We start from the raw sequence: 26,150 nt of genomic DNA on the forward strand, positions 1-26,150 counted from the left end.
AGAGTGGTATGGGTGGAAGGGGAAAGACAATGTGGCACGTTTGCGGGGACAGAGTGGTGCAGATGGAGGAATAAAGTGTGGCAGAGATAAGGGACAGTGATGTGGCTGGGGGCAAGGCAGTGGTGCAGATGGAAGGAAACACAGTGGCAAGGCTGCAGAAAGACAGGGAACATATGGGGAAAGACAAATTGGTGTGGATTAGGGCTTATAGACTAGCACAGTTGGGAGAACACACAGCTGTAGATATTGGGGAAGTTAAAGCAGCATGGAGGCAAAGATAGTATACATTTATAGATAGAGTATGATAGTTTTAGCAATTGGGAAGCTGAATGCGTATAATGAATGAGATGGATGTATGGAGTGAGAAGGATGTTGGAACATAGTGACATTTTTGTGTTGACCGAATGGGAAGATTGTGGGCACTGAGTGGGATGTGGGAGCCACATAACTGCTCAGACCTCAGTTGCATAGACTGTATGTGTGTATTCCAATGAGCACACAATTCTGTGAATTAGCAGCTCCACCATTTTGTGAATGACAGCAATCTCACTCTGTGAAGAGAAGAGAAGTGTACTAGAAGAGAAGTGTACAAGTGTGTCTTGTTGTGTACACAAACATAAAAAAGTACTGGTGTGTCCACACTCCCAACTTAACCCCTTCTGGGGTATTGAAATATTCAATTAGTCAGCATGAAAAAACTGCTGCCAAATTTGCATGGATTGCCAATGTCAATAAACAATGAATGGAGAAAACAAAAAGAAAAAGAAAAAAAGAAAAATAATGGGTTTTGTAAGTAAAATGCATAAATTGATAAATAAATCACATGTGCCATATAACCACCAGTATCATATCACTATAAGTCTCTATGGATGTCAATAGTCTAGATGTGAGAGATCTAGCGGCATCCCGCTAGTCTCAATGTGAATACCTTGAATAATGTTCTAAGCAAGATGTACCGTTGCCCAGGGTGAGTCTTCTCGCCATCCGGGGACAGCTAGCTTTGGCCAGCAGTGGGGATCACTCTGAGCTGCGGTGCACTGTGCCGCGTGAGCAAGGACACTGCCCCTGTTACCAGGGACAGGGCCGGGGACGCGCTCGAGTGCACCAGCAAGCGAGGGAGGTGCCGACGGTCCTGGATCTGGCCTGGCCAGGGGCCGTGGACGCTGCCCTAGGCAGAGGATACTTACCCGGGTGGGCTCAGCTAACTGTCAGTCTTTTTATTCCGTTGCGAGCTCGTCGCGGTCTTCTCTATCTAGCCGGTTGTTGACGGTAGTTGATGCAGTGGAGGGTGGATATAGGTGATTCGGCAGAGAGGTGAAGGGTTCTCAAGGTGTCCAACACCAACGCGTTTCAACCTGTTCGGTCTTCCTCTGGGAGCATACAGCTATATGCTGTATTACGTAAGGAACACGTAGATTAAGGCATCAGCCTTAATGATCATAATTTCATTTCTTTGTGAAGTTTGAGGGGCAGAAATTCCATAGGTTTTGTGAAATTTCATATCATGTCCAAGCAGCCTTAATGGGACATGTGAAACCATAAGGTTTTTTGTCTATGAAATATATATATATATATATATATATAATAATAGGGATGAGCGGGTTCGGATTTCTGAAATCCGAGCCCCCCCTATCCGAGCCGGATCCGAGTCAGGTTCGAGTATTCCCGCCTGACTCAGATATGAAATCAAGGAAAAACGTCATCATCCCACTGTCGTCTTCTCACGGGTTTTGGATTCAATAAAAGGTCCCCGCGTCGGCGCCATTTTTCACTCCAGCTGTGGACAGTGAAACAGGAAGGTGGGAGTTGTGCTGCTGTTGTCGTCCATATGGGCTGTGTCCACTCCAAAGTCCATAGGGGCTGGCTGGGCTGTGTAGTGCAGTCTGTTGTCCATAGGGGCTGTGTCCACTCCAGAGTCCATAGGGGCTGGCTGGGCTGTGTTGTGCAGTGTCCCATAAAGGCTGTAGTCTTAAAGGGGTGCTGTAGTTTTCTCCAAGTGCAAAAAAAACATATTTTTCTGTTTGGGTGCGCTGTAGCTGCACATGCATCAACAAAGTTGCGTCGAGCGTGCGCCTGTGTCATAAGTAAAGGGCCGGCTGGCTCGTCTGTTGAAGGGTGGTGTAAGCCCCAAAGTGTGCTCCAAAAAAATGAAAAAAATATTTTTCTGTGTTTGTGTGCGCTGTTGCCGCACATGCATCAACAAAGTAGTGCCAAACGTGCGCCTGTGTCATAAGTAAAGAGCCAGCTGGCTCATCTGCTGAAAGGTGGTGTAACCCCCAATGTGCCTGAAAAAAAAATAAAAAATATATTTTTCTGTGTTTGTGTGCGCCTTACGTGCCGTAGGTGGATCAATATCACATAAATGGAAGACAAAAATTTGTCCGATAAAAATAAAATAGGGAAAGATCAAGAACCACTTCCTCCTAGTGCTGAAGCTGCTGCCATTAGTCATGACATAGATGATGAAATGCCATCAATGTTGTCTGCCAAGGCCGATGCCCAATGTCATAGTAGAGGGTACATAAAATCACAAATGGCAAAGTTCAGGAAAATGACCTTAAAAAATTAATTTATATCATCTGAGGAGAAAACTAAACTTGTTAATATGCCATTTACGACACGGAGTGGCAAGGAACGGCTAAGGTCCTCCCCTATGTTCATCACTAGTGGTTCAGCTTTACATGATGATGGAAGCCCTCCTCCCACTACACAAAATAAAATGAGTTAAGCTGGGAAAAGCACAGCAAAGAACTGTGCTTTCTAATTCTAAGAAGATATCACAAATCCCCATGGAGAGTCCAAGTGTGATGACGGTTGCGATGCCTGACCTTCCCAACACTGGACAGGAAGAGATGGCTCCTTCCACCATTTGCACGCCCTCTGCAAGTGTTGGAAGGAGCACCCACAGTCCACTTGCTGATATTCAAATTGAAGATGTCACTGTTGAAGTACAACAGGATGAGGATATTGGTGTAACTGGAGCTGAGGAGGAAGTTGACAAGGAGGATTCTGATGGTGAAGTGGTTTGTTTAAATCAGGCACTGGGGGAGACAGCTGTTGTCCGTGAGATGAAAAAGCCCATCATGGTCATGCCTGGGCAGAAGACCAAACATTCCACCTCTTTGGTCTGGAAATATTTCTATCTAAATCTGGAAAACAACTATCTTGCCATATGTACCATATGTAAATGTGGAATAAGTAGGGGTAGGGACATTAACCACCTAGGAACATCCTCCCTTATACGTCACCTGCAGCGCGTTCATAAAAAGTTACTGTCAAGTTCAGAATCTGTGGCTAGGACTGTAAGCAGTCCAGGGACACCTAAATCCCTTTTAATTGTTGTTTCCAAGCACCTGCAAACCACACCATCAACTCCCTCCTCATCAATTTCCTTCTCATCACAATTGGAAGTGGTCCTGCAGGCCATGTCACTGGCATGACTGACTCTCCTATCCGGGATTATTTGAGTAGATCCTGCATTGCTACGCCAACTGCTGCTGCTGCTGCTGTTGCTGCTTGGAGTTGTTCATCATCCCAGAGAGGAAGTAGGAACACCACTACTTCTTTTTCTAAGCACTTGACCCTCCAACAGTCCTTAGTGAGGAGGATGAAGTACGGCAGCAGTCATCCTGAAGCAAAGCTGATAACTGAGGCCTGGACAGCTATGGTGGTGTTAGACATGCATCCAGTATCTGCCATTAGTGCAGTGGGATTTAGACAATTGATGGAGGTAGTGTGTCCCTGGTACCAAATTCCATCTAGATTCCACTTCACTAGGCAGGCGATACCGAGAATGTACAGAAACATCAGAAAAATTGTACTCAGTGTCTTAAAAAATGCAGTTGTTCCCAATGTCCACTTAACCATGGACATGTGGACAAGTGGAACAGGGTAGACTAAGGACTATATGACTGTGACAGCCCACTGGGTAGGTGTATCACCTTACACAGCAACAACAGCAGCGCCACCAGTAGCAGCATCTCAGAAACACCACCTTGTTCCAAGGCAGGCTACGCTGTGTATCACCAATTTCAGTAAGAGGCACACCACTGACAACCTCTTAGAGAAACTGAGGGAAATTATCACCCAATGGCTTACCCCACTTAGACTCTCCTGGGGATTTGTGATATCTGTCAATGCCACCAGTATTGTGTGGGCATTACATCTTGGCAAATTCCAGAATGTCCCATGTTTTGTTCACACAATAAATTTGGTGGTGCAGAATTTTCTGAAACAGGAGACACTTTTGTATGGCATGCAGGAAACACTTTTGTATGGGCCAAAAAAATTTCTGGCCACTTTCCCCATTCAGCGACTGCATGCCGAAGACTGGAGCACCAGCAAACACTCTTGAACCTGCCCTGCCATCACCTGAAGCAAGAGGTTGTGACACGGTGGAACTCAACCCTCTATATGCTTCAGAGGATGGAGGAGCAGCAAAAGGCCATTGAAGCCTATACATCCACCTATGACATAGGCAAATTAGGTGGTACGCACCTGACTCAAGCAAAGTGGAGAATGATTTCCGTGTTGTGCAAGGTTCTACAGCCCTTTGAACTTGCCACACGTGAAGTCAGTTCAGGCACTGCCAGCTTGAGTCAGGTCATTCCACTCATCAGGCTTTTGAAGAAGCAACTGGAGAAAGTGAAGAAGGAGCTAAGATGGAGTGATTCCACTTGGTATGTGGGACATGTGGATGGAGACCTTCATTCAATTTGCCAAGATTTGAGGGTGGTCAATCTGTTGAAATCAGACCACTACATTTTGGCCACCGTGCTCAATCCTAGGTTTAAAGCCTACATGGTGTCTCTCTTTCCAGCCGACACAAGCCTGCAGAGGTGCAAAGACCTGCTGGTAAAAACACTGTCAGCTGAAGTGGAATGTGAAATGACAACATCTCCTTCTACATTTTCTCCTGCAACTGGGGCTGCCAGGAAACAACTTAGGTATCCTAAGAAACCCGCTGGCGGTGATGCAGGGCAGACAGGACTAAGTTTGGACATCTGGTCTGGACTGAAGGACCTGGAAACTATTTCTGACATGTCTACTGTCACTGCATATGATATAATCTTCATTGACAGAATGGTGGAGGATCCAAGTAGGCATGTTAGACAGTCAATGCCTGTACTGGCAGGAAATAGAGGCAATTTGGAGGCTCCTGTCCAAACTGGCTCTATTTTACCTAAGTTGCCCCCCTCCAGTGTGTACTCCGAAAGAGTGTTTAGTGCAGCCGGGAATCTTGTCAGTGAAAGGCGTAGGAGGTAGCTTTCACAAAATGTGGAGAAGATGATGTTCATCAAAATGAATTATCAATTCTGCCAGGGAGACCAACCTCCAGAAAGTACAGAGGGACCTATGGTGGTGGATTCCAGCGGGGACAAATTAATACTCTGTGAGGATGAGGATGTACACAACACTGAAGAGGGTGAGGAATCGGTGGGTGAGGAGAATGAGGACGACATCTTACCTCCGTAGAGCCAGTTTGTGCAGGGACAGATTAATTGCCAGTTTGTTTTGTGGGGGCCCAAACGAACCAATCATTTTAGCAACAGTCGTGTGGCAGACCCTGGCGCTGAAATTATTGGTTTGTTAAAGTGTGCATGTCCTGTTTATACAACATAAGGGTGGGTGGGAGGTCCCAAGAACAATTCCATCTTGCACCTCTTTTTTTTCTTTGCATTATGTACTGTTTGGGCCTAGTTTTTCAAACTGCCATCCTGTCTGCCACTGCAATGTCACTCCTAGAAGTGCCACATGTTTGTGCCGCCCCCCACTTGTGTCGCTTAGCATAGTCATCCAGCTACCTATTGGCCTAAAACAATATTGTGCAGTGTACAGAATAGACTGGAAATGAGTGGAAATTAATGTTATTGATGTTAATAATAGCATAGGAACAGAAAATCCCACAAATTCTGTGATTTTAGCTGTTTTTATGCTTTTTCCAAAAAAATACAGATCCAAAACACAAAACCCAGAACCAAAAACACAGAAGGGTGTTTTTGGCAAAACCAGTCCAGATCCAAAACACGAAGAAAGATCCAGATCCAAAACCAAAACACAAAACATGAAAAGTGGTCGGTGCACACCCCTAATATATATATATATATATATATTGTGACAGTATCACCAGCGCTGGCGTTGGTGAGCAGCGCATTCTGTGTGGGTCACGAGAGATCTGCCCACACAGAGAAGAAAAGGATTGTGAGAATACGCTGAGTGGCTGTCCTTTGCACAGTAAAGGTGGAGCTGGAGCAGTCGGACAGTCCAGGTTGGACTGCAGTCAGAGAAAAAAATGCCGGGTGGCCAGGGTCAGACCAAAAGGATGCAGGAAAATACCTAAAACTTCTGACATGATCCTTGTGAAGCTATGGCAGCCAGCTATCCCATTCTGGAGCCCCTGTTAAACTGCAGGAAGCAGGGCTGTGACTAAAACTGTGAGTGGGCCAGAACACCAGTCCAGACCTACATGTGGAAGAGGGGAGCTACCAGTACTTTAACATGTGAGAAATGGTGACCAAAATTATGATGTGTAACCACCATGTGGTTATTGCGCCTCATGGTGGTTACACATATCATAATTTTGGTCACCAATTCTACTTTAGGGGTTTAAGGTACCCTAGTGTTTCCACTGTTGGCTGCTTTACCTTGATGCGCTTAGATGTTGTATTAAATAAATTTCCATTTAATGTGAGAAAGACTTTGCATTTGCAGACTAGCTGTGTTCTATTAGTAAGGGCTCAAGAGCTGAGTTAGCTGCCCTGATTGGGGGCTAGGCGTTTGTTATTTTTGTTTCCTGATTATGCTGACAGTAAAGCACTTTTCATTTATTTTACCTGGAAAAGCTGCATGGACCCTCATTTGAGCACTAAACACTGCACAACTGACACTAATCTACCAAGCTAATGACCCCACAATATTACAATACCGTAAATATATGAAATAAAATAAATACAAAATTCACAATGTTGACAATGACAAAATATTGACGTGACATAATGTCAACATTGTGAATAGAATGTATTTTAGGGTTAGGGTTACACTGTGATTAGGATTAGGTTTAGGGTTTTGGTTGGGGTTAGGGATGTTCACCATGACAATGAAAGACCACATAGTCAACATGCATACTGTCATCATTCACAATGTCAACATTATGTTGACTTCCATATTGATGGAAGATATTAAAATTATGTGACTCCTATACTACTTATTAATGTTGAGTCTGGCTATTACTGACTATCTTCTATGTCTTGAACCTTAGCTTGCCTTAACATTTGTGAACATGATCCAACTGGTATGACTTATGGCTGGTATTACCATTCTATAGACCTGAGCTGCCTGTCTATACTTATAACCTGTACCTTTTTATGACCATGTCCTACCTGCCACATTTGGATTGTGTTTCCCAAAATAGCTGTGTAAATGGCTCTTGCAATTCTCAAAGGGACCAACATTTTTTTTAAAGTGCAGTATAAGATGTACTGCTCAACACTAGATTAGTGGAACACAGCTTAAGCAGAAAAGTAATGTTGCTTGAAAGTATGTGTCAGTTTACCCTTAGACTGCCATTGTGGTGTCTTGTGAATGGCATACTAAAACCAATAACTTAAATATGATTTTTTTTCTGTTTAATCTCATTTCAAGACCGGTGTCAGAAACAGTTACAGAGAAATGAAACAGCTGATTTGTTCATTATTTTACACAATTTCAACTGCATAAATCAACAATGGATACCATATTCTGTGGCTTCAAGTGGGGTTACTAATATGCAGCAGAGTGATGGATAATTAAGTCTTGTCTGCCAAGATACTATGTGAGCCAGGTTAGCATCTGTGCTCTGCAGTAGGTGTATAGCTTTTGAACAGGATAGAGTTGCATCTCATAGGCATCTGCAGTTAGAGCATTACTAAAGCAGTGTCTTATTTAATCATATATGCAATTTAAAATACAAGTAAACTCACACAAATGGCTCAACATTGTGAGCAAGCAGGGTTGTGATGAGTTCTAGATAAATGAAGAATGATAACATTTTTAAGTCAGTTTGCATGTCTATGCACAGTGTTTTCCAAACTCTAATTTACAAAATCCCAAAAGAACTGAGAGCTAAGAGAGCAAACTTACTTCTAAATTTGCATTAAACTATTTTCTAATGTATTCTGAATTTCCAAAACATTTGCAGTTTTGTGAAATTTACTAATCCGATAAATATATTTCATTGACGAACAGTTTCTCAGTGCAATTGATAATTGAGTATTTTCAGTGCAATTGTTAATTTCATTTCCAGAACTGAATTATTCTCAAAAGTCAGGAGACTTCTAGATGCAATTAATTATACATAAAGATAGGTAGTTTTCAGATCTACTACCTACAGTTGTCATAAACAAAATAATCTAACACCTTTGAATTTACATTGATTGAGGTTTATTACACAGATTGCAGTTACATTTTGCTACACTTTGAAATCTTGGGAGTGTATTGTCCAATGCTGGCTAACCAGGAGCTCTCAAGCTAATTGTGGCTCTTTTGGAGTTGTAAATGTGGCATAGTGCTCCGGGTACCTGCAGCGGGGTGGGAGGGAGATTGAGGGGGTGAGAGGTGGATCCAGCAGAGATAAATTGTGTCCCTGCTGGATTATCTCAAGCTTAGTTATTATCTGCTTTGTCATAAACCACATAATAAGACTGAATCAGATCCACATCACATGACATCCTCTACACAATGCAGGTAACTGACACAGTAGGGCAGATTATGAAGGAAGAGTGCATGGTTTTATATGTATTGCCTAAAGTTTATAAAGATCTAAACAACCCTCCTGGCAAGTCCATCATTGCCAGCACCAACTCTATCACTTCTAATTTGTATTTTTTTTCATTGACTACCACCTTCGATCATTAGTAACCAAAGAAAAATCCCAGTTTAAGGATGCCAAAAATATTCTTGATATGTTTAGTGAGGTACAGTGGAAAGATCTTTTTTTTTAAGTAACTGAATATCTCTATATACCATAATTCAATATGTAGATAAAGATGGTATAAATATAGTCACCAAAACCCTAAATTAGAGTAACTTTAACCCCGAGCTACAAAACATCCTGATTGAAGAGATTCTGTTTATTTTGCTTAAAAACTACCCTAATTTTGATAGTTCCTTCTGTATCCAAGACATTGGAACAGCCATGGAAACCAGGTTTACCACCAGCTGTGTAAATCTAATTATGTTGAGGTGGGAGGAGGACATGGTTTGGTTTAGGAATGACTGTGTGGAAAACCTTATAAAATGATGACAGTACTGTATATTAATAATGTTATGTTTATTTGGCAGGACGATCATTCTTGTTTGCTAACATCTTTGTGAATATTTAAAAAGCAATTCTCTTAATATTAAACTTATTTTCAATCATAGTCAATCTTTAGTCCATTTTTTTTAAAAACTCACTGACTCAAAAAAAAAATTTTGAATTACAAAGCACCAATTTTCCCCAACAGTTACATAATATACCAAAAGGACAGTTCACTCATCTTTGAAAAAATTGTTGAGCTCTATCCACCTACAAAAAATAAGCATTAACCCTGAAAGCGCAATTTCTAGAGAAATGATTTAAACCAAAGATGCTGGAGAAAGCTATCAAAGATGTAACTAATATAGATAGGTCCACACAATTACTTTCACCAGAAAAATAAAAATCAAATAATGTCTTCTATTTGGTGTTTACTTCCCAGTACACTAAATAACATAGGGATGTAGAAATTAGCTTCAAATAGAACTAACTAGGGAGTTTTACTTACAGACACTATATTGATATAAATTTTACAGGATAGGCCTAATAACTGTATCAAAAGCCAAAAGTTAACTAGTATCTAGTATATTACCCATTAAGGTCCCAAATGATGTCTCTAGGAATAAAGTTTTCCACAGATGTGGTGACTGTGTCATCTGTAAAGCCTGCCTTACTGGTGAAAGTAAAATTACAGAGTTTTTCAATAAAGGATGAAAATATAAAATTAATAGATTTTTAATTTACAGCACTGGCTATGCCATATATGCAGTCCAATGTATTTGTAGGGCCTGATTCAGTATCAATTGCAATTGTGATTGCAACTGCAAATGCCTACGGATTACAGCTGCAGAAATATGCTAATGCTTTCCAAAGTCATAAAGACGCCCACATCTCTCATATCTGTCCAACCTCACACTTCTGTGTATACATCGGTACCATCGACCCACATCGGCCCATCACACAGCATTTACAACAGGTCTGACCAGCCGCAGAACCTGCAAGTCTTGTCACATGCTGTGAGCTCTCATGGTGCGAATGCATCGCAGTGGCTAATTTATGCATGCCCATGAAACAGCGTTCAAATGGACAGGCATGCCTGCATTTATGTGACCACCCCATCAACACCCCCAAATGCTGACAGCCTGTCACTCACTTTGTTTTAGATTCCTCTTTGCATCTGTAATCGCAGGGCAATCGCAGCGCACATGCAGTGCGGCTTAAACACATGTGCAATGGCAAACAATTGCTCGATCTGTGTCTGTATTTGCATTTGTGATCAGTACTGAAGCAGGCCCATAGACTTTATATTGGAAAAACCACTATACCCTTTAAAGTTAGGTGGGCTGAACTTGTACTTAAAATAAAGAGAGGCATGGATAACCATCCATTTTCTCTCCATTTCAAGGTGAAACAAAATAGTTCTGTTGACTATATTAAAGATTTTTAGAACATCACTATGGTCCCTGAAAGGTGGACAACTGACGGTAGAGATCTTAGTCTACTCAAGTATCAGAAGAGATGGGTCTACAGTATGATTTAGTTACTGAATGTATTTCTGCTATTTTACCTTGAATGTCATCTTGCCACTTCAATCTTCAAAACAGATTTAATAATATTTCAATTGGCCAGTAGTAGTTGCCAACCTATTGTGTTTCCATTTTATAATGAGAGCTACTAACAACATTTAGAAAATTGTATCCAGATTGACAAAAGCCTCCATTGGAACTACATTGGCACATTACTGAAGCTTTTCTTGCACTGTATATTTATTTATTTGGTTTGTTGTAGTTTAGTTTCCGTCTGTCCTCTGCAGGCTGCAACTGTAAAAGGTTAAGTGGGAATATGTGAGAAAACATATGGGGGTGGTGTGGGAAGCATGAGGGGCATCTAATGGAAATCTTAGGGGTATGTGATAAAGGCCCTCATTCAGAGCCGTAGGCTCTGAGCAGAGCGCACGATCTGAATGAGGGCCGCCCTCCACAATTATGGAGCGTCCTCCTGGACGCTCGTATAGCTGTGGGTCACCACCCACAGCCTATACGAGCGTGCAGTTTGATGGCCGCAATGGTCTTAACCATCGCCACTGCGAGCCGGAGCCTGCGGTTGAGTTTTTCAACCGCAAGGCCCGGAGTGATTTTGGCTCTATCAGAGCCAAAATCACTCCCACTGACATCACTAGTGATGTCAGTGGGCCGGCTTCTGACAGTAGGCATTCCCTTGGGACAGTAGGCGCCCCCGGCATGCCCACCAAAGGGGGCATGCTGTCAATCAACATCGACAGCACGCCCCCTTTGATCAGACACAACGAGCGAAGGAAAGTCCTTCGCTCGTCGCGTCTGGCGCATGCGCACGATGGAGCTCCCGCCATCGTGCACATGCGCAGTGCACAACATCGACCCACTTGTGAGCGGACAGCCGCTTGCGATTGGGTCTGTATCAGGCCCAAAGTCTGATGGGCTTGTTGTGAGGACTTATGGGTATTTAAGGTCATGTGTGTAAACCTATGTGAATACCTGATAGCCATGCTTGCTGGTCTAAGCGGCATGTAGGGAGCATGTGAAAGATCTTATATAAGATGGGGAGATTTGACAGACATGTAAGAGGCACATGAAGAGGTACAGTATGAGGTGCATTTACAATAAGAAGCATATGAGACAAAAGGCATTAAATCACGTTGTTAAGAGCTGCTGGTTCTGGCCAGAACTAAAAGGGTTAAGAGGGTTAATAGGCAAAGACAGCCACAATGAGGTTTTATCCAGGCTGATTGCTCCCAGCTGGGAAGCCTCTGTGAACGTGCAGCACTCAGCTGCTTATAGTGGTAATTACCAGAGGCTGGTCTTGTTTGCTCACACGGGATTAGCTATGACTTCTGTTATAGGGCAGCAAGCCCATTCCTGCCTTGCTGGAGATAGTTTCTTGTGGGAATCATGCTATCCAGTCCCTGTTCCTATATCTGCTATTTGGTTTTCCTGGTTCCTGTACTGGCTCTGACTTGCGGTACCAGTACCTGTTGCAAGTATACCTGGAACATTTATTGTGCTGTAAATCCACTCTGTAGGCCATTTGTGGGGAGAACTAAGAGAAAACTGAAGGTGAGACAATCAGAACATATTAGGAATATCAGAAAAGGGCTGGAGACCCACAGTCTGTCCAAACACTTTAAGGATAAGCATAAACAGGATCCAACAGGTCTTAACTGTCTAGGTATTGTACAAGTACAAAAGAACTGGAGAGGGGGGAACTTTGATAGAAAGATAAATAAAGAGGAGCTCAAATGGATCCTAGAGCTAGGAACCCTTGCCCCAAATGGATTGAATTTAGAAAATGAAGTTAAGGCAGTCATTACAGGTTAATACCTGTTCACTGATAGGTATTGTGTCAATGCGCAACACATGCCATGCATATAAACTGTTACCCACTGCAACCTTTTTATTTACCCACCCATCATATGTGACTTACAAGCTGTCTTAACACTTACCTGTTCATTTCCTGTGGTCAGGTGTTGCAAACCAATAGGAACTTATGTAATTCCAGTTTATTAATTCTTTATTATTGAATCTATCAGGAAACTAGCATTTACTAGCACTATATGAGAGTTTTGACATCATGTTATACCTGGGTACATTAGAATACACAAACATTATGTAATAAAATTCTGATACTTATACCATTAGTGTTGACCTGACAAACCAGGCAACCAATACGCCCCGCACCAGCAACATTTATGATAACCTTTCTTGTCATTAGCACCATCTGCTTAGTTTCTACAACAACCCCCTGTTACTTAGTGACATGGATTTGTTTGAGACAATACTTATCAAATCACAATGGCAACTCCCTGAAACAGGTGACATGGATAGGTCATCACAGATTCCCCGTCCACAAGGCTATATAATCCCACTCCATGTTACAGTTACTCATTACTCCCTGAGGAAGGCCATTTGAGAGCCGACACGCGTAGGAGATCACAACACATTATTAACCTCCACTTTGCCCTCACGCTTGCCACAAGTCTTCTCCCCGAGAGATTTGAGCGCGCAGGAGTCCGTGTCTATCTTCCCTTCCAGCCTGTGAGATCTTGCGAGATCGCGGGACCAGACAAGATTTTGACACTGGCACACTGCGGAGACCCAGCCAGCTTCCTGCTGAATTGTGGTCTATACATCGGCAGCAGCACCATTGACCTCCACTGTGCCCCTCTGCCTGCCACAAGTCTCCTCCCTAAGAGAGTTGAGCACACAGGAGTCCGTGCCTTTCATCCCTTCCAGTCCGCGAGATCGCGGGACCGGATGGGATTTTGACACGGGCACACCGCGGAAACCCAGCCAGCGGCCTGCTGAATCATGGTCTGGACATCAGCAGCGGCTGGAGTGGCCGAAGACCACCGGAAGAAGCAAACAGGAACGGAGACTAAAAGAAGATGACAAGGTGAGGCCTCACCAAGATTCTGCAGACATTGACTATTTACCCCTCCACCAGGTTCTGTCCCCATTGACTCTGAACACCATTACAGGCAGTGCAGTGGGTGTGGGATGCCCTCCAACTGCATTCATTTATCCATGTCACTGACCTGTTCAGGACCATTCCCCCAGCTACACACCCCATTACTCCTTTCCCCCCTTATCCCCCCCTTTCTGTTATCTGCTCTTACACCCATCCAGTTTGTATTGCACATGCAATGTTTATCCCCTTTAGGTCTACCCATTTAGTAATTATTAACAGTACATTTTCCAATTAAAATAGAGATTATTTTACTGACACGTGTGGTACACTGGTCTTTGGAATCATTAATTGTTCATATTTCAAGGGAGTGTTTTGAACTTCACATGGTACCTGCTCTATTCATTGCAGTTAGCATGGTTTCAAACATAACTTGGGTCTTTTATACATTACTGGGGTTCTCTCACATATAGTCCTCAGCAGAGCGCGATCCCCACTTACATAAAGGTGGCTCACTTTTATGTTCCCTTGTTCTTATTGTGTTTTTAGATTTGGGGAATCTATATATAGGGATCAGCAGCACTAGTAACTACCCCATTATATCATTAGTGAGCGCGGAGGCACGGATCCATGTGATCCTTTTCTTCCATTTGTGTAGTTTACTGTTGCTATTCCATCCTGCAATATATGCACATATCTGTTGCTGCTGTTATACTCTGCAAAACTATGCTGGTTAATATATTGCTATTCCATTCTGCATTATATGTTATGCTACAATTCCATACTGTCAGCTGCATGTGTATATGACTTTATTGCTATACCATCTTTCAATATATCTGTAGTTTGTGATTGCCACTTTATTGTGTAGTTGTGCTTATATGCAATCATATTCTGTTATTGTTCATAGTGTACACTGCTCTGTGGTATTATTACTTAGCATTGCTGATATTCATGCTACCTTTTATTAGTGTGCATTCTATCTTGCTTGTGTCCACTGCTGCAGGATGCTCCATGGCTAATATTACCTTTGTAATACTACTCCAGTTTTGCCTTGCAAACTTCCGCTGTTTGTATAAGCCTCTACTGTCCAGAGGTTAAGACCTGGCGCATCCTAAGTACCGGTGAGTGTGTTGTACTCTGTGGGAACAACGGGCAGTTGTTATAAGCAGAATCCCTCCCTAGAATGACTCTAGGGATCTTATACAAATACAGGGGAGACTCATTCCATTCGGCACTCTTCAACTAATTATATATAGATAGAAATAAAGAAACATACTTATTTTTGGTGAATACATTTGTCACAAATTATTAAAAAATAAAATAAATAAATTGGAAATTTAGATTTCAAATTAAAGTGGCAGCAAAAGCATTCACCCATCTGTTTACACATGCCGCAGCCTGCTTGCACTAGTATTTTAACCACTCACTTGATCCCCCTTCTAGCATTGTGACCTAGCTAAATTCCCATCAAATACCTTGCAACTACCACCAGTGTTACATGTATCTACTGAAAATTAGTTGCAAAATAACTACTCTCTAGAATCCAACAGGAGTTGTACAAAGATTCCATCTATTTATATTACCTCTCATTTGACCTCCTACCCCATTTCAATTGACTTTTGATTCATCAATGTATAGCCATGGCCAGTACTGTATTGGTTTACACTAGGGGTGTGCACCGGCCGCTTTTCGTGTTTTGTGTTTTGGTTTTGGATCTGGATCTTTCTTCGTGTTTTGGATCTGGATTGGTTTTGCCAAAACCACCCTTCCGTGTTTTGTGTTCTGGGTTTTGTGTTTTGGATCTGTATTTTTTTGAAAAAAAGCATAAAAACAGCTAAAATCACAGAATTTGTGGGTTTTTCTGCTCCTATGCTATTATTAACCTCAATAACCTTAATTTCCACTCATTTCCAGTCTATTCTGAAAACCTCACACCTCACAATAGTGTTTTTATGTCCAAAAGGTTGCACCGAGGAAGCTGGATGACTATGCTAAAAGATACGAGTGGGCGGCACAAACACGTGGTCCATCTAGGAGTGAAACTGCAGTGGCAGACTGGATGGCAGTTTGAAAAACTAGGCCCCAAACTATACATAATGCAAAGAAAAAAAAGAGGTGCAAGATGGAATTGTCCTTGGGCCTTCCCACCCACCCTTATGTTGTATAAACAGGACATGCACACTTTAACAAACCAAACATTTCAGCGCCAGGGTCTGCCACACGACTGTGGCTGAAATGATTGGTTCGTTTGGGCCCCCACAAAACAAGCTGGCAATTAATCTGTCCCTGCACAAACTGGCTCTACGGAGGCAAGATGTCGTCCTCATCCTCCTCATCCTCCGATTCCTCACCCTCTTCAGTGTTGTGTACATCCTCATCCTCACAGAGTATTAATTCATCCCCGCTGGAATCCACAACCACAGGTCCCTCAGTACGTTCTGGAGGCTGGTCTCCCTGGAAGAGTTGATAATTAATTTTATGAACATCATCTTCTCCACATTTTGTGGAAGCAACCTCCTACGCCTTTCTCTGACAAGGTTCCCGGCTGCACTAAACACTCTTTCGGAGTACACACTGGAGGGGGGGCAACTCAGGTAAAATAGAGCCAGTTTGTACAGGGACCTCCAAATTGCTTCTTTTTCCTGCCAGTACAGGTACGGACTGTCTGACATGCCTACTTGGATGCTGTCACCGATGTAATCCTTTAACAGACAGACGCACGCTTGTCGCTGCTGCTTTGAGGATGCAAGTGCGACTACAGCCCACACAATTCACAAAGACAGAAAAAAGAAGAAGAATATTTTTATTGTTTGTGTAGCACACTTTGAGGGTGTCACCACCCTTTAACAGACAGACGCACGCTTGTCGCTGCTGCTTTGAGGATGCAAGTGCGGCTACAGCCCACACAATTCACAAAGACAGAAAAAAGAAGAAGAATATTTTTATTGTTTGTGTAGCACACTTTGAGGGTGTCACCACCCTTTAACAGACAGACGCACGCTGGTTGCTGCTGCTTTGAGGATGCAAGTGCGGCTACTTTGCACACAAGTCACAAACACATTAAAAAAATAGTTTTTTATTTTTTGGAGCACTTTGAGGGTTACACCACCCTTTAACAGACAGACGCACACTTGTCACTGCTGCTTTGAGGATGCAGGTGCGGCTACAGCCAACACATTTCACAAAGACAGAAAAAAAAAGAAGAATATTTTTAATGTTTGTGTAGCACACTTTGAGGGTTACACCACCCTTTAACAGACAGACGCACGCTTGTCGCTGCTGCTTTAAGGATGCAGGTGCGGCTACAGCCCACACATTTCACAAAGACAGAAAAAAAAAGAAGAATATTTTTATTGTTTGTGGAGCACACTTTGAGGGTTACACCACCCTTTAACAGACAGATGCACGCTTGTCGCTGCTGCTTTGAGGATGCAAGTGCGGCTACAGCCCACACAATTCACAAAGACAAAAAAAAAAGAAGAATATTTTTATTGTTTGTGTAGCACATTTTGAGGGTGTCACCACCCTTTAACAGACAGACGCACGCTTGTCGCTGCTGCTTTAAGGATGCAGGTGCGGCTACAGCCCACACATTTCACAAAGACAGAAAAAAAAGAACAATATTTTTATTGTTTGTGTAGCACACTTTGAGGGTGTCACCAAACTTAAACAGACAGACGCACCCTTGTCGCTGCTGCTTTAAGGATGCAGGTGCGGCTACAGCCCACACATTTCACAAAGACAGAAAAAAGAAGAATATTTTTATTGTTTGTGTAGCACACTTTGAGGGTGTCACCACCCTTTAACAGACAGACGCACGCTTGTCGCTGCTGCTTTGAGGATGCAGGTGGTATCTAGACAGGATTTGGAACCGGGGACACACTACCTCCATCAATTGTCTAAATCCCACTGCACTAATGGCGGATATCAGACACACATCTAACACCAACATAGCAGTCAAGGCCTCAGTTATACCGTTTGCTTCAGGATGACTGCTGTCGTACTTCATCCTCATCGCTAGGGACTGTTGGAGGGTCAATTGTTTAGTAAAAGTAGTGATGTTCCTACTTCCTCTCTGGGATGATGAACAACTCCCAGCAGCAGCAACAGCACTAGGAGGAAGTGGTTCTTGATCTTTCCCTATTTTATTCTTATCGGAGAAAGTTTGGTCCTCCATTTATGTTATATTGATATATACATGTGGCTAAAGCGCACACAAACATAGAAAATATTTTTTTTATTTTTGCTGGAGAGTAGTGCACTTTGTGGGTTACACCACCCATTAAGAAATGAGCCAGCCGGCTCTTTACTTATGGGACACAGGCGCACGCTTGGCGCTGCTCTTTTGTTGATGCACGTGCAGCCACAGTGCACACAAGTCACAAACACAGAAAATAATTTTTTTTTTAGGTTTGGACTGGAGTGTACTTTGGGGGTTACAGCACCCTTTAACGGTCAAGCCAGCCGGCCCTTTACTTATGACACAGGCGCACGCTTGGCACTACTTTGTTGATGCACGTGCGGCTACTGCGCACACAATTCACAAACACAGAAAATATATATTTTTTGGTTTGGACTGGTGTGTACTTTGGGGGTTACAGCACCCGTTAACGGTCAAGCCAGCCGGCCCTTTACTTATGACACAGGCGCACGCTTGGCACTACTTTGTTGATGCACGTGCGGCTACTGCGCACACAATTCACAAACACAGAAAATATATATTTTTTTGGTTTGGACTGGAGTGCACTTTGGGGGTTACAGCACCCTTTAACGGTCAAGCCAGCCGGCCCTTTACTTATGACACAGGCGCACGCTTGGCACTACTTTGTTTATGCACGTGCGGCTACTGCGCACACAATTCACAAACACAGAATATTTTTTTTTTTTGGTTTGGACTGGAGTGTACTTTGGGGGTTACAGCACCCTTTAACGGTCAAGCCAGCCAGCCCTTTACTTATGACACAGGCGCACGCTTGGCACTACTTTGTTGATGCACGTGTGGCTACTGCGCACACAATTCACAAACACAGAAAATATTTCTTTTTTTGGTTTGGACTGGAGTGCACTTTGGGGATTACAGCACCCTTTAACGGTCAAGCCAGCCGGCCCTTTACTTATGACACAGGCGCATGCTTGGCACTACTTTTTTTGATGCACGTGCGGCTACTGCGCACAAAATTCACAAACACAGAAAATATTTTTTTTTTTGGTTTGGACTGGAGTGTACTTTGGGGGTTAAAGCACCCTTTAACGGTCAAGCCAGCCGGCCCTTTACTTATGACACAGGCGCACGCTTGGCACTACTTTGTTGATGCACGTGCGGCTACTGCGCACACAATTCACAAACACAGAAAATATTTTTTTTTTTGGTTTGGACTGGATTGTACTTTGGGGGTTACAGCACCCTTTAACGTTCAAGCCAGCCGGCCCTTTACTTATGACACAGGCGCACGCTTGGCACTACTTTGTTGATGCACGTGCGGCTACTGCGCACACAATTCACAAACACAGAAAATATTTTTATTTTTGGTTTGGACTGGATTGTACTTTGGGGGTTACGGCACCCTTTAACGGTCAAGTGAGCCGGCCCTTTACTTATGACACAGGCGCACGCTTGGCACTACTTTGTTGATGCACGTGCGGCTACTGCGCACACAATTCACAAACACAGAAAATAAATTTTTTTTTGGTTTGGACTGGAGTGTACTTTGGGGGTTACAGCACCCTTTAACGGTCAAGCCAGCCGGCCCTTTTACTTATGACACAGGCGCACGCTTGGCACTACTTTGTTGATGCACGTGCGGCTACTGCGCACACAATTCACAAACACAGAAAATAATTTTTTTTTTGGTTTGGACTGGAGTGTACTTTGGGGGTTACAGCACCCTTTAACGGTCAAGCAAGCCGGCCATTTACTTATGACACAGGCGCACGCTTGGCACTACTTTGTTGATGCACGTGCGGCTACTGCGCATACAATTCACAAACACAGAAAATATTTTTTATTTTTGGTTTGGACTGGAGTGTACTTTGGGGGTTACAGCACCCTTTAACGGTCAAGCCAGCCGGCCCTTTACTTATGACACAGGCGCACGCTTGGCACTACTTTGTTGATGCACGTGCGGCTACTGCGCACACAATTCACAAACACAGAAAATATATTTTTTTTTGTTTGGACTGGAGTGTACTTTGGGGGTTACAGCACCCTTTAACGTTCAAGCCAGCCGGCCCTTTACTTATGACACAGGCGCACGCTTGGCACTACTTTGTTGATGCACGTGCGGCTACTGCGCACACAATTCACAAACACAGAAAATAATATTTTTTTGGGTTTGGACTGGAGTGTACTTTGGGGGTTACAGCACCCTTTAACGTTCAAGCCAGTCGGCCCTTTACTTATGACACAGGCGCATGCTTGGCACTACTTTGTTGATGCACGTGCGGATACTGCGCACACAATTCACAAACACAGAAAATATTTTTTTTTTTGGTTTGGACAGGAGTGTACTTTGGGGATTACAGCACCCTTTAACGGTCAAGCCAGCTGGCCCTTTACTTATGACACAGGCGCACGCTTGGCACTACTTTGTTGATGCACATGCGGCTACTGCGCACTCAATTCACAAACACAGAAAATATATAATTTTTTTAGCACTTGGGGGGAGCACCCCTGATGGACAGAGCACCCCCTGGACCACACTACAGCACCCCTTTAGGACTGGGACACTACACAGGACTTTGGAGTGGACACAGCCCCTTTGGAGAACTGACTGCACAACACAGTCCAGCCAGCCCCTATGGACTTTGAAGTAGTGGACACAGCCCCTTTAACAACAGCAGCACAGCACAACACAGCCAGCCCCTATGGACTTTGAAGTAGTGGACAACAGCAGCACTACACTACACTACACTACATAGCCCAGCCAGCCCTAACTCCCACCCTCCCTCTTCACTGTACACAGCTGAGTGAGAAAATGGCGCCGATGCGGGTGCCTTATATAGGATCCAAAACCCGTGAGACTCGGAAGGCAGGATGATGACGTTTTGCATCGATTTCAGATCCGAGTCAGGCGGGAAAAGTCGAGCCTGACTCGGATCGGACTCGGATCGGGGGGGGTCGGGGGGGTTCGGATTTCAGAAATCCGAACCCGCTCACCCCTAGTTTACACAAAGTTTGTTGTTTCAGATTTTACTATACTGAAGTAAAAGTACAAGCATCTCATAAGTGCCAAAGGCTTTTATTGACAATTACATTAATATTATGCAAAGAGTCAATATTTGGAGTGTTGACCCTTCATTTTCAAGACCTCTGCCATTCACCATGGCATGGTGTCAATCAACTTCTGGGTCACATAGTGACTGATGGCCACCCATTCTTGCCTAATCAATACTTGGAGTATGTCAGAATTTGTGTGTTTTTGTTTGTCCACCGACCTCTTGAGGATTGACCACGAGTTCTCAATGGGATTAAGGTCAGGGGAGTTTCCTGGCCCTCGACCAAAATTTAAATGTTTTGCCCCCGAGCCACTTAGTTATCACTTTTGCCTTATAGCAATGAGCTCCATCATGCTGGAAAAGGCATTGTTCATCACCAAACTGTTCTTGGATGGTTGGGAGAAGTTGCTCTTGGAGGATGTTTTGGGACCATTCCTTATTCATGACTGTGTTCTTAGGCAAAGTTGTGAGTGAGCCCACTCCCTTGGTTGAGAAGCAACCCCACACATGAATGGTCTCAGATGCTTTACTGTTGGTATGACACAGGACTGATGGTAGCACCCACCTTTCCTTCTCCAGACAAGCATTTTTCAAGATACCCCAAACAATTTGAAAGAGGACTCAGAAGAGAAAATAACTTTACACAAGTCTTCAGCAGTCCAATCCCTCTACTTTTTGCAGAATGTCAGTCTGTCCCTGATGTTTTCATGGAGAGAAGTGTCTTCTTTGCTGCCCTTCTTGACACCAGGCCATCCTCCAAAAGTCTTTGTCGTGTGCCATGCCAACAGTAAAGCATGCTGAGACCATTCATGTATGGGGTTGTTACTCAACCAAGGGAGTGGGATCACTCACAACTTTGCCTAAGAATACAGTCATGAATAAAGAATGGTACCAAAACATCCTTCAAGAGCACCTTCTCCCAACCATCCAAGAACAGTTTGGTGACGAACTATGCCTTTTCCAGCATGATGGAGCACCTTGCCATAAGGCAAAAGTGATAACTAAGTGGCTCAAGGAACAAAACATCTAAATTTTGGGTCCATGGCCAGGAAACTCCCCAGACTTTAATCCCATTAAGAACTTGTGGTCAATCCTCAAGAGGCGGGTGGACAAACAAAAACCCACAAATTCTGACAAACTCCAAGCATTGATTAGGCAAGAATGGGTGGCCAGACAGTCAGTATGTGGCCCAGAAGTTGATTGACAGCATGCCAGGATGTATTGCAGAGGTCTTGAAAAAGTTGGGTCAACACTGCAAATATTGACTCTTTGCATAAACTTAATGTAATTGTCAATAAAAGTCTTTGACACATATGAAATGCTTGTAATTTTACTTCAGTATACCATAGTAACATCTGACAAAAAGGTCTAAAAACACTGAAGCAGCAAGCTTTGTAAAAACCAATACTTGTGTCATTCTCAAAACTTTTGGCCATGGCTGTAAAATCATGATTCCCCATTCTGCTGATCTGACCAGTTCCTCAGCCATCAATGATCTGCATTCTATTGATGTATTGGGGAAATTTAACATGTAAATATCCTTGACTAACCGAATCTGACCAATTTTGTGTTGGGATCGGTTATAAATATGTTGAATATTCCCAATTTCCTGACCCCATCATTGATTGAACAGGGAATTTCTGCAATAGAAGCTTGAAGTATGGGACTTTTAATAAAATAAAAAACTGATCAATATATATTGCTTTACTTTTATATTGTGTTCTTGGGCATTATAAGATACTTTGTATATTATTTAATTATAGTTAGTTCTCTTTGATACAAATTTGATACATAATTCCATGTTTCCAACACAGCATACATAATATCCTATACTACACAAAATCAGTGTAATATGATATAGTTGGGATCTTAATAATATTCTATCCCATTGCTACTGGAATAACAATTCACTATTTCATACATATAAATTCCAGGTTACTTCCTTCCCCTAACAAAATTTAACAGGAATTGCCCTGCACATTTATATTCAAGTTCCTACAATCTTATTTTAATCACTTTTCTTTTTTTTCCACTTCTTCTTGGGTTTATATATTTTCATTGTCATAACATAATATTCCTTGTTACATATTTTTTTCATCCTTATAAAGAGCCACTCCAATAGTAAATAGTGAATTTTAATATTCTAATAATAAAAGATCATTTTTAATAAAATGCATTTTATTTATTGTTGAATAAAATGCCTCATTATATGTATCCTCTGTGTTTCTTTGTTTATTTCATCTGGGACCCCTGTCAATCAAAAGTGTGGAAGCAAGCAGAGAAATTGTTCTGTTTGAATTTTCTAATTACTGTACAATGTAATATTGCCCAAATATATTTCAATATGTGGAACTAACATATGCTGTCTTTATATAAAATACTATTGAGAATGTTTTTGGTGAGTGCAGAGCTTCTATGATGTACAGTATATATCTAGAGTATCTTTCTATGTTTTGAAACCTGGACATCTGACTGCAGTGCAACACTGGAAAAGTGACATGGGACATGGTAATTTACACACTAGTAACTTGCATGGAAAGCAAGCAAATTAACTGCTTACAGAACATGGTGTGCAATTCACTGCAGAGACTGCACTGATTTTGCTAGGACATTGGGTGGAATAATTATTAAGTCATGAAGGAACTGAAGCTTCATTCCAGCAAGCTCAAGTTAAATAGATAACATTAATCCAACCCATGGGCAGAGACATTGCAGATAACTGTTATGTTTGCCAAAAGCTGAACATGTGGCATACCTTGCTTGCTACTGGAGATGGCCTCATGTACTGTGAAATAACAACTGCAGGGCAGATTTATTATGTTTTGATAGATGTTGAGAATCACCTTACTTTTCTTTCCTCTTCCAGGTTGTACTATCAAGAATGATAAACTCCCTTATGTGGATCTCAGGCCTGCTGATACCAATTCTTCTCAGTTCTGTTGCATCAGGGACAAGAGGATACATGAAGAAACATGTTCATTACCAAGCTGCATGACAATTACAGACGGAAGACTGCTGGATTTGTGCACATGCCCTATAGTCTGCAAGTTCAATTATTTGGGTTGGTGTACCTGTAAATTTAACTGAATGCCTAATTTTGAAGAAGGCAGAGAGATCAGGCCTAAGTGATTTCTTTGCTGGAGAGGCCATCCTTTTCATCATAACTACTTTCAATGCTGCACCTAAGTTTTGTATTGAATCTCCAGCAGTGCAGAGAGGGGAAATATTGACCTTAAATGGGACTATGACATTTTATGCAATACAACGGGGATTGGATCACACATATTGTAATCTTACAGAGGTCAATTTCATGTTCCTTTGAGGACTGAATATGTCCAAATGTTAGCAATCTTGCAATGCATGTATTATGGATGTACTTGCACAAGTATGACTAAAGACCAAAGTATGGCTAGAAAATGAGAACATGCTAATTTTAAATGTAATCTTCCAAGTTGTATAAAACAAATGAACAATTTAATATAAGGAGGCAATCTTATCCCATAATAAAGAAATGTTTCCTAAACTGAAACAATATAATAATATAAAACCAAAACAAAGATCGCATCATAACTCATTTGTGTTCAGTGCCGATGGATCATGTACTGTATGCAAACATCATGTGGCTGGTTGGATCTGGTCACATAAGTCAGTGAAAAGTAGTCTCCCCTCACATGAGGCTGTAGATCCTCTCAAGATCAGGTTAAGGCAGGGGTTCCCAAACTTTTTTGAATCATGGTTCCCTAGAGTATCAGCATTTTTTCCAAGGCACCCCTTGACCAAAAGTTGAGAAATTCAGCAAAAGTTAAATGTAGTAAATTGCGCTTATATGTCACACTTAGGTTCAGTCATGTGGTGGTTGACAGGGCTACGCTTCTTTTTGTCCACATATTTTTTGATAGACAAAACCAGTGCTAATGATTGGCAATCACACTGACTAAAAATAATTTTATTTGGTACTGGACCACCAACCCGAGGCACCCCAGGGTCCCATGGCACACAGTTTGGGAACCACTGGGTTAAGGGATTAATTAATATGCAATGCCACTCAACCAACAGCTTCCTCTTCAGATAGCATAAAAGGAAGCCATGACTGGCAACAGGTCACGTTATGGAGCTCCGTTCGCAACAGGATGCGGTGACTTTGCCCAATCAAAGGTTCATATAATGTAAGTATAAGGGTGTAATGAATGGGGTTACTGAGAAAACATGATGTATTCGTGTATTCATGATGTACCTTATTAATAATGCCTATTTTCTATGAATGCTGCAAAGCCACACATTATAGTAACTTTTATTCTCAAAATGCAATCATGAACATTGGAATTTAGCAATTCACTTTTGTTTTAAAAATTCCATATTTTTGCCTATTTACATGTTCTTCTCATGTATTTTAATACTTAAATTTAGGTTTATATAATGAGTAAAACAACATTTCTATATTTTTGTCTGACACTGTTAGTCTGTATGGCGTTGCCAAATCCTTTTCCGATGTACTGATGTAAATATAAATCAAAAATGTCAATAGCCCATCATTTCTCATCATTTTTATTTTTTTTGCCTGGCCTTTTATTTTCGGACTAAAATTAATATATATATATATATATATATATATATATATATATATATCAAAAAGGAGTCCAAATCTATATTATATGTTCAATGTGCACTGACTATCTATTAACATTAATTTTGTCAAATTAAAAAAGGGTATTGAAACTAACTAGTGGCAATTCTGAACTAAAGTTAATTAACCACTAATTATCAGACAATATACAAATTGATAATTGTGACATTTTTATGTGAGCTGGAACTGAATAGTCAGTTGTTATTATTGTTTTTCAAAATATACAAATATATTTGTTTTGGACAAATCACAAATACAACTGTACTAAGCTATATACAAGCATATAATTTCAGACAATATACATGATTACACATGAAAATTGCCAGTTTGTGCACATAAAGTAATTTTGCCTATTTCAATTTTTTTTCGTAAAATGTTGGTTTCCTTTTTAGTCAGTAGAATCCAAGGATATTACAGTAAAATCTAGGACATAATTAATACTTATGTAGTTCTCACAAAATCAAAACATATATGTTCAATCTAATCATATGTGACAAAAAAAACAATAACAGAATATACTTTGTGATTATTTAATAAATTAAAAATATCCAACATGAAGCTATATGTGAAAAAAATAAAAATGTTGTTATAACTTAC

General features: G+C 41.9%; 1 long non-coding RNA gene across 1 annotated transcript in view; it reads left to right on the top strand.

Annotated features, from left to right (window-relative positions):
- LOC148542881 (uncharacterized) overlaps positions 1-23,881 on the top strand; it is a 37,242-nt gene extending 13,361 nt beyond the window's left edge. Inside the window, exon 3 of the long non-coding RNA XR_015873553.1 lies at positions 23,796-23,881. This is a non-coding gene — a long non-coding RNA (uncharacterized LOC148542881). The remainder of the gene's footprint in view (positions 1-23,795) is intronic.
- Positions 23,882-26,150: the final 2,269 nt, after the last annotated feature.

The sequence above is a fragment of the Taudactylus pleione genome, unplaced genomic scaffold (genome assembly GCF_031769625.1).
Source record: "Taudactylus pleione unplaced genomic scaffold, aTauple2 ptg000007l, whole genome shotgun sequence".
Classification (NCBI taxonomy): domain Eukaryota; kingdom Metazoa; phylum Chordata; class Amphibia; order Anura; family Myobatrachidae; genus Taudactylus; species Taudactylus pleione.